Source organism: Acomys minous, assembly GCF_964271855.1.
Source record: "Acomys minous genome assembly, chromosome: 5".
In the NCBI taxonomy this organism is placed as follows: domain Eukaryota; kingdom Metazoa; phylum Chordata; class Mammalia; order Rodentia; family Muridae; genus Acomys; species Acomys minous.
The window spans coordinates 93,549,619-93,562,646 of NC_140494.1; the positions used below are offsets into that span (position 1 = coordinate 93,549,619).

Sequence of the window (13,028 nt, forward strand, 5' to 3'; positions counted from 1 at the left end):
TCTCAGCATTTTATCATAGGGTGTTAATTTAATTATGAGATCATTTTCATAAAGAGCCGCGGGAGACGACAGTCATTTTTAATGACCTGGGAGGGTAGACTCAATTCATACCTCTCCACACCCTGATGGCAATGATGTTACCCAAGTCTCTTCACCTTCTTGAGCCTAGTTTCCTCTTCAGTGAAACTGGGGATAATAACAGCTTCTGTCACCCCGTGTTATTTTAAGGATTGCATTGACAGACAGAATGTGTCTGTCTATCAAGGGCTAAGCCACAGTGCCAGGGCATATTACTAGATACGAATGCATATACTTTCTAGTGCTTCTTTCAGCACATTGAAAACTCCACAAGATTCCCAGTGCATCTAAGAATTTTGTCCACCTTGTGGGGATGCTCCTATCTAGGGGTGACACTAAATGTATATGAGATGGGATATATCAGGGTGGATGCAAAGTGCTGGGGGGGTCATTCTAATTTCAGGGTTGGGTTTTTGCTCTTATTATCAATAACTTTTTGAAAGGTTTGTTAGAATAGATCCAGGCTTATAAATCTCAGAAACATCCCCTTGCCATCAAAGTAAAAATGTTTTCCAGGCTCTGAGGGATATTTTTCCCCCCTGAGTTGTCGCTATTTGTGCTATTTTCTTTAAGTTCAGAAACAGACAGTATCGACCAAGCTTAGACAGAACGCAGCTCATGTCTTTAAACAGACCGGTGTCTAGCCAGTCCTGGGAACTTTTTTCCTAACCTGGTGTGGCTCTCCACCTCTGAGAGAGTGACAGGCCTGGCCTAGAGGGCCGCTCTCATTCAATAGGGTTGAGGTTTGACTTTCATCAGGGAGGGCGGCAGAGGCAGCGTGGTAATTGGGAGTGCATTGGCAGGTGTGCCTGGAACCGCACGCTATCAGCTTACCCACATGGGAACAATGACTCTGGTGGGCGGTTAACTTCTGTAGCTTGGTCGCAGTAAAAGAAAAAGCCCTTTCAATCACCTCCAAAGAAAAGAAAGGAGACATCTTCTCATTTGTCAGGGAATAATTTCTTAATTACCCCGTGATGTCTGTTCTTCCTGGTGGGTCCTTAAACCAGATTGGTGAGAGTGAAATCTGATGTTTTTTCTTTTATGACAGGGGTGTGTGTGTATGGGGGGGGCATTAGCAGCAGTGTAGGTTTTCAACACCTTCTTCTGTGGCTGAAGGAGGGTCTAGGCCAAGAGAGGCAGGGCTTGTCTCCTAGGGGAGGGGCAAGTCTGTCCAGCTGAGGTTGGTCACAACCAGCCTGCTAATGACTCAGTCATGGTCCCGAGGGGGTGGAGAGACCCTGGCAGAACTTCTGAATATTTTCAAATGAAGTTTGTCTGCAATTTTGGCAAACTTGAACTTCTGTTCCAGCTAATTACTGGGGAGGGGGAGAGAGGAGATTTGTGTTTTGATAGATTCTCAAACCTTAACCAACCCATCCCACACAGGTGACATTCAGACTGTGTAGGACCTGCCACAGGTTTCAGATGATTTTTTGCCTCCTTTCTTAACATTCACAACAGACCGGGGTGGGGTGTGGGTGTGGATGTGACTTTGGGGGGGGGGGACAGCTACTGTCTTAAAGTGGGAGAGCAGATTCTCAGGGGAGTGGGGGAAAGGTGCCTGGTCCCTTCATCTCACATGCTTCCAGGAGGACACCAGGTGGGAGGTCACCTTGGTAGCGCTCCATCTTCATTCGCCTCGCCTGCCTTCTGCTCTCACAGCAGGAAAGCAATAGGCAGCAGACCAATGTGAGCAAAAGTTTGACACTGGAGGGAGACGGGGCTACTCTTCAAGCCCACGGTTGTCCCTCACCTTCCCAGCATCATTCAGAAACGCAACAACTATTTATTAGGACTCTCTGTGTACCAGGCACCACGATGGAGAATACCAGCGAACAAACAAAACTACCTCTCCTCCAGCAGCGCGCAATCCAGGCGAGTTTCTATCCAACAGCCTCAAGGACTCCTTTGTTTGCTGCTTAGAATTCTCCAGTAGGGTGCCCCTTCAGAATACTGTTTCTATGAGCGCACCTACATACACGTAAGCACTGCCCCTTCCTGGTTCATACACTCCACAAGGCGATGCCTGCTCCCACCAAGCTTAAGGCACCCGGGCAAGCGCACGCACTGCCCACTGTCTCACAATCATTTCAAGCCCAGAGCCTCGGGTAGTGACCGGGGCACTGCAGCTGCTCTGGAGAAGCTTTGCCCGGATACCCCCTAGCCACCTCCCAGCTCAGGAAATGCCTACACGCCTCTGCTGCGCGGAGCCTCAGAATTCTCTGCAGTCAATGCGACTCTCTCTCCCAGGCTCGCTGAAGGGTCCTCCCCTCCCAGCCTTCTCTAATTCTGGGCTGGGGCTGAAGAGAGAAGAGCTCTGTGCGCTTGGCAGTGGTTTGGGCCAGGCACAGGTGGAAAACAATTACGGAGCTCTTTGGAAACTCGAGTCTGTGGCAGAAACTTGGACTCGGTGGCCTGAAACCAGGCAGAGGAGCACTGTAAGGCCGTGCTGCTGTCCCTCAGGGCTGATTGATTAGATGTTCCTTCCTCCCAAATCATTTTCTGTGGGTTGTTTGTTTATCTCTAATCCTAGCAACCGCCTACCGCTGTTCTGCTTACAAGTGCTTCCCTGATTCCAGGCTGCAGAGGTCAGCAGGCGGCATTTCTTCCTTGCACACTCTGTCAATTTTGGACATCTCCCTACCAGGCCACCAGTGCCTTCTGGGTCAGGCAGCACTTGCAAGGTTCCCTTGGCCGTGCCTGTCCTTTTGTCATCTCAAGACAGTGGTACAGTAGGAGCAGAACAAATCCCCCCTCCCCCACCCCCAGGATAGTTACTCTGCTCAGAAAACCATGTCCAGAGCCTCCGAGCTTTCCTGGGGTGGGTGGGCACTTAATAGGTTCAGGCATGATTGAGGTGCAGGCAGCTTTCTGGGAAGGTGGGCCTGAGCAAACATATCAGGCATCAGCTGTGTACAGGTCAATGCCAAGAGCAGGAGACTCATATAGGGCTTCTCCTCTGTCCAAGACTTCACCTCGAAGAGTAGGTGGGCAACAAAGCAACCTTCAAGGCTTTTGGAAGATGAGGTCGAGCCCCCTGGCTCGTACAAAGCGTAAGCAGGCTGGGAGGTAGGAAGCTTCTCTCTACCACCTTCAGGCTGGTTTCGTCTCTCACCCTGTAAACAGCCCTAGGGATTTTGTGTCTCCCAGATGCTCTGAGTTTCTGCCTATCTCCTTCCTCCCAACGCATTTCCTACACAACTGCCTAGGCCCTCCTAGGAAACCTCTTTCTGCCTGCCTGCTCTAACTTCCATCCGTCTCCCTCTTCCCTGTCTTACCATTTGCGTCCGTCCTTCGCTATAGTACTGCCTTTCAAGAGTCTTCCCCTTGTTCCTCCTTCACTGATCTCATCCCATCAACCATGCTGGGCTCCACAAGGCAGTGCTGTACTAAGATCACTTCCCCCTTACGTACTGCACCCAGCGGGGACACTGCACTGAGGTGCACCTGGTCACTCACACCTGGCAATCTGGCATCCTAAACTCAGTGAGAGGTGGCCCTTCAGCTTTTGCTGGAAGGTATGGAGGGGTGACGTGCCTGGTGTGACAAGCACTAATGGGCTCTCAGCGGCTCCCTGCAATGAATCGCTTGCTGGCCTGACTTCTCCCAGACCTTTGAGAAGGCTTGCACCTGGATTAGTCTCGAAGGGGAGACAGAGCTTAATTGTATTCTGTGTTCTAAGACACGCAGGAGCTACTTAGATGAGACAGTGCGTGTGGTATGTGGTAACTGAGGACCCACAAGCGAATGCACACAGCCACATATGTATGAGGTTGGGCGTGAAAGAAAGAAATCGGATGACAAATGATTGCTTTGGGCAAAGTACTTCTGTGCTTTCTATTGGGGCGTTGAGAGCCGGTGTTCTTCGGGTACGTGGCACCAGATAGGCTGCCCTACTTCAGGGCGTGGCTCTACACCCAGGCCCATTCAGGCAGCACCACCTGGCTTCCATGTGTTCCTTAAAAATAAAGAAATAAATAAGGACACAGAGCTGAGAGGGGTTCAAGAAGAGTTGGGGCAGAGAAAGGGGTCGGGATGACAAAAAAATACATAATATGTTTGTAAAAGAAGTGAAAAAATAAGCCAGGGGGTTTTCCAATTAACCTTCTCGTCACGTGAATGCCCACTGTCATCCTTGCAACTTGCCGTCATCTCATTTGTCTCTCACAACACACAGAGAGGAGTGGCAGTGCTCCTTTCCACAGGCGTCTTTCATCCAGCCCCTGCGTACCCTGTGACAGAAAATGTATGCGTGTTAAAGGGGTTGCTCTTTGCCATTTTACAGAAGTGGATGCTGAGGTAGCAACAGCACTGATTTCAGACCATATAGGATTCCAAATGACAATGCCTGGGCTCGAATGCAGGCTTCCCTGCCCTTGCCTCATGCCCATGACTGCATCCACGTTCCTTTAACCCAGTGCTTTGGTGAAACCTCCCTCATGCGGCCTGTAGGAAGTTCTGCTGCCTCCCATGAAGGACTAGGGGTAGAGGTGAGGAGCCGCTGAAGTTACCTCCTCAACGACCACACTTCATCTGCAGACTAGGAATGGTAGTCCTACCCGAAGGGCTGTCATGAGGCTCCAGTGAGCTGGGATAGATACGAAACACTTGTAGCAACACCCTCCTCCGTGTTCCTCGACCTCTGTTGTTCTGGGTGGGTGAGGGGAGCACTGCTTGTCTGGGCACAGGGTTCGTTGTATGTAGGATCTCAGAAAATAGATGTTGCAGGGGATGAGGAGAGACTTTAGTCTCTTGACCTTTTCCCTTCCAGACTGAATCTTGAGGATCTTAGATGAGTCCCTTTTGGAACAGATAGGGCTAGACAGAGAGGTCCCTTGATGCCCACCACATAATAAAGAAGCAATTCTATGAGACACCCACCCTGTACCCTCTACTGCTCTTATGCGCCCACTTGTGTTATCCCTACATCTTAAAAGCTGCAGACTGCTCTCAGCCAAGCCCCTAGGGACCCAAGTCTGGAAGCAAGAATAGCAACAGCGTGTCAGTCAACATGATGGGCTGTCAGCATATGTTGGGGGGAATGTCTCCCCTGCAGAGAAGAACCAGCAAAGACACAGATACTCAGGTGGAGGTCCTCACTTCCTGGCTACAGCTCTCATGTCAACAAGCCACCATGTCCTGTGATGTATCAAAGATGTCCTTGAGTGCTGAAAACCTCGGGGTAAGGAATAAGAAAGATATTTGGGTGAAAAGAAAATTATAAAACACCTGCCCTCTACAAGGTGTGTTCCTGTGTTTTGTCATTTAATTTTCACAATATGAGGTAGGTGCTGTATGACCCTGTCCCACATTCAGTGAAACTTTGAGCTTGCAAAAGTCAGCGGACTCTCCCCAGGGGCCAACTAGTAAGTAGCCGAGGCAGAATCTAAAGGCAGGTGTGAAGGACTCACCTACACATGCTGTCTGTACTACTGTGCTAGCTGCCTGGGGTGTCATGGCCTCTCCCGTAGCTCTTTGTTCCTCTCTGGGAGAAGGGAGGCAATGTTTATTTGGCTGGCTCGGATGATGAGATCTTTATCTCTCTCAGAAAAGCGTGTATTAAATCCCTAATTGTGCATGGCACTGAGCACGGCATGGAATTATTTTGTATACAGAAACAATTAAGCTAAGTACACACACAGGGTCTCAGCCCTCTGGGAACATAAGATCCCTAGCACACTGAAGGTTGACCCAAACAATACTTTTACAAAGCCAGAGTCTTGGTGCCATTTTTCCAAGGCTGTCACAGTCACAGATTGTGGCCTGGACATGTTTGGGTACCAGTGCCTTACAAACCCACTCCCACTTCCAGAAAGGTCTCTAAGGAGGTCAGGCTTGGAGGTAGACGATGCATTGGAAGACTTCTCATAGGACCGGGGTCATCTTCACAAGTAATTTAGCTGTCCAGCCTTTAGCTTTCCTTCCACAGAATGGGCCTCAGAGCATCACAGTTCTCAGGGGCTATGACAGCTGGTGATTAGAAATCCTGTCTCCCCTGCCCCTTCCCCCGACCCCAAATGAATGTAGGGACTTTGGTTGAGGCATACGGGGGAAAAGGACCGTTGACTGCACACAGCAGAGGTGGGCTCACTGACTCTAGTGCTGTGGCTGTACTAAGGATCAGACCTCTGTGCTTCTAACCTGTCGCTTTGCCCAAGGACTTGGTCTTAGTGGAGCAAAACACCAAGTGTCTGAATATTGCCTGTTTATCCTTAGTTCTTCCTTCTAGACTCTAGAATCTAGAGAGATTCGAACTTCTCTTCAGAAAAAGGGGCTTGAAAGGGAATGAAAGAGCCTGCAGTGTGGAGCAGGAGGAATGGAGTACTTCTGGCTGCTTGGGATACCCCAGAGGCTGTTGAAATTGATGTCTTTCCAACACTTATGTGAAGAGTAAAGGGCAGATCTGTTGGCCACATCAGGTGAAATACTTGTGTTGCTGGGGGTTGGGGTTAAGTGGAAGATTGCAGAGTGTCTTTTTCTGTCCTGGGTAACTCACTGGATTGCTTACCTTCTCACCCAGAGTTGGCCAGGGAGTGACCAAGGGCCTTCAGGAACCCAAGGACACATCCTTCAGAAAAATCTCTTTGTGTTTCTCTTTGGCATATGCCCTGTGCAGCATAGACTTCACGCTTAATGGCCTGTCAGGAAGGAAAACAATCAGGAGAAAAAGAGTAAACTAATAATAAAACCAAACCCAAACATCGCCGCCCTCCCTCCCCTCTGCCCAGCCCTCACTTACTTCACTGTCTTTGCAGCCAATTCCCCTCCCAGGCAAATAATATTTATTCCAAGAGGCTTTGACACACTAGCTCAGAACAAGACAATGCTTGATTGTTTCTTCCTTCCCCCTGCGGCAAGCGATGGGCCGGAGCAGTGCAAGCGTGGAAAGGGAAAGGTACTTGCTGCTATTCTCATGGGACCCAGCTCCTGAGCTGTCAAAACAAGCCTGAGACTCACGCGGGGGAGGGTGGCGGGGCCGAAGATTAGTGCAGCTACTGCTGGACTTGCTCAGAAAGTTTCCCTCTTTTAGCTAAGTTCCTGGCAGCTGTGACCACTTAAACGGCTTTTGCTTCCATTAGACGGGAGAGTCACTAAGTCAGGGAGCTTAAAGCTAGCTCTAAAGGGCCCAGGAGTCATTGCTCAGCAAAAAGTGCCAATTCATTGTGTGGTAGATAAAACACCTGGAGACTCGAATCAGAGGTGAATTTCTCCAGCTTAGGAGTTGACGGCTGACCCCTTGGTGACCTCATCTCTGCAGAGATGTGGCTCTTGTGTAAGCCAAAGACTTCAGCCCTCCTGCTACGGGAAGATCACCCGGAGGTGTAGTCAGACAGGGGGTGGTTTGTCAGCTCCATGGCTTCTTAGCGGGTTTTTGGTCTGCTCCCCGCTGAAGGGCCCAGGAGGATCTTAGCTCAGGGTTTATCAGCCAGGTCCATGCCTGAACCGAGAGAATCTGTGTTTTCTCAGTTTGTTACTTCCTCCTGGGTCAGGCAACCACGATCATGACCTGGGACCAATTAAGCTGGCCTCAGACTCCGTCCCTTTCTTCTTTCATCAATGCTTTCTGTTTGATATGTGAGCCCACTTCACCTGAGAGCGACAGATAAGAGTGACCAAGCCAGCTCTGTTGTTTGACAGGGGGGCTTGAGGGGGGCATGTAGAGGGGATTTTGTCACTCCCACTTTACAGTTGGAGGAGCTGAGCTTTGGAAAGGACCAAGGACACCTAACTAGCATCTCAAAGGCTAGCACCTTTGCTTCCTGTCTGCAGCTCTTCAACGCCTGGCCCCCGTACACTCTGTCATAGGCAGCTTTGGAAACCAAGGCTGGAACTGGTCTCGCTGACCCTGATGAGCCCAGAGGCCCGATACTGAAGGCAGATAAGAGAAAGAGGAAGCTGACCCAAAAGCTTATCTCTCTCACCATTAGACTGAGGCCAGGGGGCATCTTAGGAGGAGAGGAGGAGGTCCCGAGTAGGTGCATTTTCCATCAGGGAAGCATACTCCTTCACAAAGCCACCTCAGCAACACTTCCATTGTTTCCTGGGGCTGACTGGGAGGGATCAACTGCTCGCGGTTGCACCTGCACAGATCCATGGGCTTAAACGCTATGGGACCCACAGGTGGAACAGTTGCCAAAGAAAGGCTCAGAAACACAACTCCTTGAGACAAGAGTGGGCAAGGGGACCAGACTCGCTGCTTGCTGCCTGGCGGGGAGCTAGAATCTTGGAAATGTCGTTCCCTCACAAGGATTAGGTCAGGGTCCACAACAGGACCAAATAAGTCTGACCCTGGCCGGACAACCTGACGTAACCATTAGTCTGGCTTATCCCATGTGGGATTACTCAGTCTATAAAAGTTCTATTTATTTGTTAAGGGAGGGGCAGATCCATATCCCGTCTGTTGACACCTGGACCGCAGGGGAGAGAGCTGCACCTCCTTGCCCATCCCAGTGCCCTGGCTGTGCCACTCCCTGCCCAGCCGATGGGGCTGATGGGAAGAACACCTGGTGGGTGAGTGCTGGGAGAGCCTCCCATTGGCAGCAGCTCTTCTGCCGAGAGCCATGACCATCACTCAGTAGGATAGAAGGCCAAAAGCCTGAGAGCACAGTTCCCAACATGTTTCCGTCAGACGATTGCCCCAAGTAGGCCTGGCTGGGACAGTACAGTCAGACTCCTTGCTCCCAGCAAACGCCTCTGGAAGAATCTCTTGGGTTTTTTCCCCCCACATATTCTTTTTATGGCAGTGTTAATTTTGGTTCCAGGATCGAGTGAGCAAAAGATTCCAATTTTAAGTCTTTGGTGCCAGGTCTGGACGGGGCCATGCCCATGCTTTCTCCATGGCATCTAGAGGCTGTGTCAGAGCTGAGGGCAGGAAGCCTGAGAGGAGGAAGTGACCTAGGGCTTTAAGGGGTGGTAAACTCTGCTTCAAGATGGTGGCAAAGAGGGAATGGCTGGCACTTGGGAAACAAAGGGTCAGTTCTTAAGCTACAAGGGTTCCGTGTTGCCTCATCGTGAGCCAACTGTTTGACCTAGGAACTCAGTTTTGTCTTTCAAGATCTCCGCTTCCTCATCTGAAAAAAGGAATATCCAATGGTTTTTAGAAATTATTTATACTTTGAAATTTCGTATATGTATACAATCTATCTACCCAGGTCACTCCACCACTAATACCAATGTTACCACTCTTTATTTTCAGAAAGAGAGAAGAAAAACCAAAGGACCAACATATTCAATGTAGAGTGAATAGTCAGAGTTGTTTTTCTTTCTTGCTGTATTAAGAGCTCCCAGTGCTCCATTCCCCTGCCTCTCTTCCATTCACCTTCCATGCCTGCTACGATTTCCATGTAAACTTGCCACACGGCCCTTGCTTTTGTCAGAGTCACGCAGAAGATGCCATCCAATGGCAATAATAGAGCTGGGAGATCTGGGTCTCAGTTCTGGTCTCAGGAATTGACTTGCTGGATGGTTGCAATAAAGACTTGGCTTCTCTGAGCCTCATACACCCAATGGGGCAAATATTCCACCCTGGGAATGCATTGTGAGATGCTTCAGTGAATAAAACTAAGGGAAGCACGCAGGAGTTTTACGGTATAGGTTGCGTGTCTAAATCCCCGGTTCTTTGGAAGCCAGTGGCCCTTTGCTAATGGGCTGCACCCAACGGAATTGTGGTGGTTTTCCAGTTTACATAGAGGTAGGGCCTCCTGGCAGATGCTGGTGACTTACTCACATGCATTGTGAACTTGGATCAAGACACTCTCTTTTTGGATTAGTTCTGAGCCTGGTTTTAAAGCAGCTGGCTGGGACGGCAAATTGTTTTGCAATGTGCTTCAGTGAGCTTTTTACAACCTCACTCATCAGGCCTTGGGGACTCTGCTAGGACACTGCTGCAGGCTGCTGAGTCACAAAGGTAGAAAAGAAGCCCGTTACCTGCCAAACATGGCTTTCCTGGCCCCACCTTTCCGGTGTGATAAACCCGATTAATCTGAGAGCCCCTCCTTCATCCTCCATTTACACTCTCTCGTCTTTCTTTCTTTCTTTCTTTCTTTCTTTTTTCTCTGCCCCTCATCTGGAAGCTTTTCCTCTTCAGGTGGCAGCTCTTGAGCTAAAGGAAAGGACCCACCATAGCCTTTTTAGCCTTAAAGACTTTCCCCCTAGAACAGTGGTTCTCAACTTTCCCAATGCCGTGGCCCTTTAATACAGTCCTGTACGTTGCGGTGATCCCCAAGCATAAATTATTTTCATATCTTCATAGCTGTAATTTTGCTCCTGTTATGCATAGTAATGCGAATATCTGACATGCAAGATATCTGATATATGGCCCCAAAGGGGTTGCAATCCACAGATTGAGACCTATGGCCCCAGAACAAGTCAGATGAAAAGCTGATGCGATGAAGGGTTTCGTTTTACAAAACATATTCAAATGGGGCATGAAAACTAATAGAAAGGACTCGCCATAACTGCCTTGTACATTTACGAATCTGCCATACTCTCTTGGGCTTTTATGGCTTTGAGTTACTGTTGCCCCTGCTCAGCGTCAGTTTCACCTAACTACAAATTCTGTAATAACGCTCTGCCTACAAGATATGCTTGCTGATGAAATAGTGGTATGGATGTTAGGGGGGTAACCAAGCACTTTTTAAAAATTGGGTTCAAGGCTCATTCCATAAAATGGAGCCTATGCCAGGTATTGTTAAGGATGCTAAAAACTTGAGACTTGATAAGTTGTGGGCCAAGGGGAAAACTTACTACTGTTATCCTGCTAAGCAGGCATATCAATAAAACAACTCACAGTGAATTGTTTCTATAGCCACTGTTCAGTGGGTTATTTAACTCTTAGCAAAAAAATTTCTTGAAGTAGATGGTAATTAGCACAGAGACCCACAACTGAACAACATGCAGGGAGTGAGAGATTTTGAGTGTTCAGTCCCGAATGAGATAACTTTATCATGTGTTTTCTCTCAAGACTCAGGGATCTATGGCAAAAGAGGGAGCAGAAGTCTTGTGAGAACCAGAGGTCCTGTACGAGTTTGAGGAAGCAGCATGTTCTAGAAACAAGAGGGAAGGTGCATATAGGAACTCTCGGAGGCTGTGACAGCTCTCGCAAGCATAAGACTTGCACAAACTCGAGCGAGTCCAAAACTCCCAGCATGGGGAGGGGAAGTGGGCAGGAAACCCTACCCAAAGCTATAAGCTATGTGAAAATGATAGCTTCCCGGAAAGGGACAACCAGTTTTCTTCAACGAGGTGACACTAGCTCTATCAACCATACTCCAGTGAAGGACCCGTGCTCAGGAGTCTATGGTCGATGCAAAATGGACTCCATGACTTTTAGCATTTTAGCATCATTTCTCTCTCTCTCTCTCTCTCTCTCTCTCTCTCTCTCTCTCTCTCTCTCTCTCTCTCTCTCTCCCCTCTCAGAGAAATAACATCAAGTTGGATAGCTGGGGGGGGGATGATCTGGGAGGTGTTAGGAGAGAGAAAAAATATGATAAAGAAATACTGTATTATGTTCTCAAAGAATAAAATGTTAAGGGAAAAGTAATCTTCCATCTTCACATGACTAGTTAGTTCTTGTCTCTAAGAATAATCTCTTTCTTAGTTTTCTCATCACTGTGACAAATATCAACTTAAGAATGGAAGTGTTTGTTTTAGTTTAGTTTGAGAGCACAGTCCATAATGGAAGGGAAGTCATGCAGTAGGAATGTGAGGCGGCTGGTCACATCACATTCACCATCAGGGAGCAGAGAGAGATGAGTGCTGTTGCCTCTCTCTCTCTCTCTCTCTCTCTCTCTCTCTCTCTCTCTCTCTCTCTCTCTCCAGGAATGGTGCCACTACCTACATTCACAGTCAATTTTCTTTCATAGACACATTCATAAATGTGTTTTCTTAGTGATTCTAAATTCAGTCAAGATGACAACAAAGACAACCTCTTTCAGGAAATGAGGCATTTATCCAGTAAATATTAATGAAACATCTTCTTCACAGTAGGCACAATTCTAGAAGTTGATAAACAAAACAACCCAATGTCACAACCTCCATCGAGATTATAATAAAGGTGGGTAGAAAGAATACAAAAATACATAAGTGTGTATGATGTTACATGGTGACACACGCAATGACAAAAATAAAACCAGTGAGAGAACAGAGAGTGAAAGAGTAGAGTTTGGGTCAAGGAAAGACCCAATAGCAACATCCAGGCAGAGACCCAAATAAAATTAGGCAGTAAGTCTCTTGGATATCTAAGCACTTCTGGGAGGAATGGATCTGATGTATTTAGGAAAATCAAGGAGATGGCTAGAGGCAGAGGTGACAAGTGAAAGAAAGAAAGTCTTGGAAGTGATGGGGTCAAGATCATACAGGGATTCATGGGCCCTGAGAAGATTGACTTTCACCGGGAAGTCACTGCATATTTTCAAACAGAGCAGTAAAATAACTAGACTCCAGTTTCAATGGTATCGTTGTTGTTGCTGTATAAAGAATTGACTGTAGGATTTAAGAGTGGAGGCAAGAGACCGGTGAGAAGGCAACTTCCTTTAGTCAGTCAGTCTAAAGAACGTGATGTCTTGGACTAAGACAGGAGTTTAGAAAAGAAGAGGAGTTGTCAGATTTGTAAATAGTGATAACCTATCTATGGCTAAGCCAGTCACTTATTTTCAGTTTTTTAACCACTTATTAATCTTTGTGTTGATCACTACCCAATTGTAAAAGGAGCTTCTTTGGCCAAGATTGAAAGGAGCAAAATACATTAATATAAACACGAATATTTAGAAAGCCGCCCGATGGCACAACCATTTCACAAACAACAATATTACGTGTCCCACTTCTCCAGATATGGCCTTTTGACCAGGTTTCTCCTATGAGGCATGAACATCCTCCTGTGAACAGGCTTAACATTCAATCAGAAAACAGATGGTGACTTCTATAACCATGTTGCCACTACTGCATCA

The 13,028-nt window shown here is 47.9% G+C and overlaps 1 long non-coding RNA gene across 2 annotated transcripts in view; it reads left to right on the forward strand.

Moving 5' to 3' along the window:
* Nucleotides 1-6,906: 6,906 nt before the first annotated feature.
* The window catches only part of LOC311598246, a 74,008-nt gene continuing 67,886 nt past the window's right edge, over nt 6,907-13,028 (forward strand). For both annotated transcript variants that reach the window (XR_014779523.1, XR_014779524.1), the window contains exon 1: nt 6,907-6,976. This is a non-coding gene — a long non-coding RNA (uncharacterized lncRNA). The remainder of the gene's footprint in view (nt 6,977-13,028) is intronic.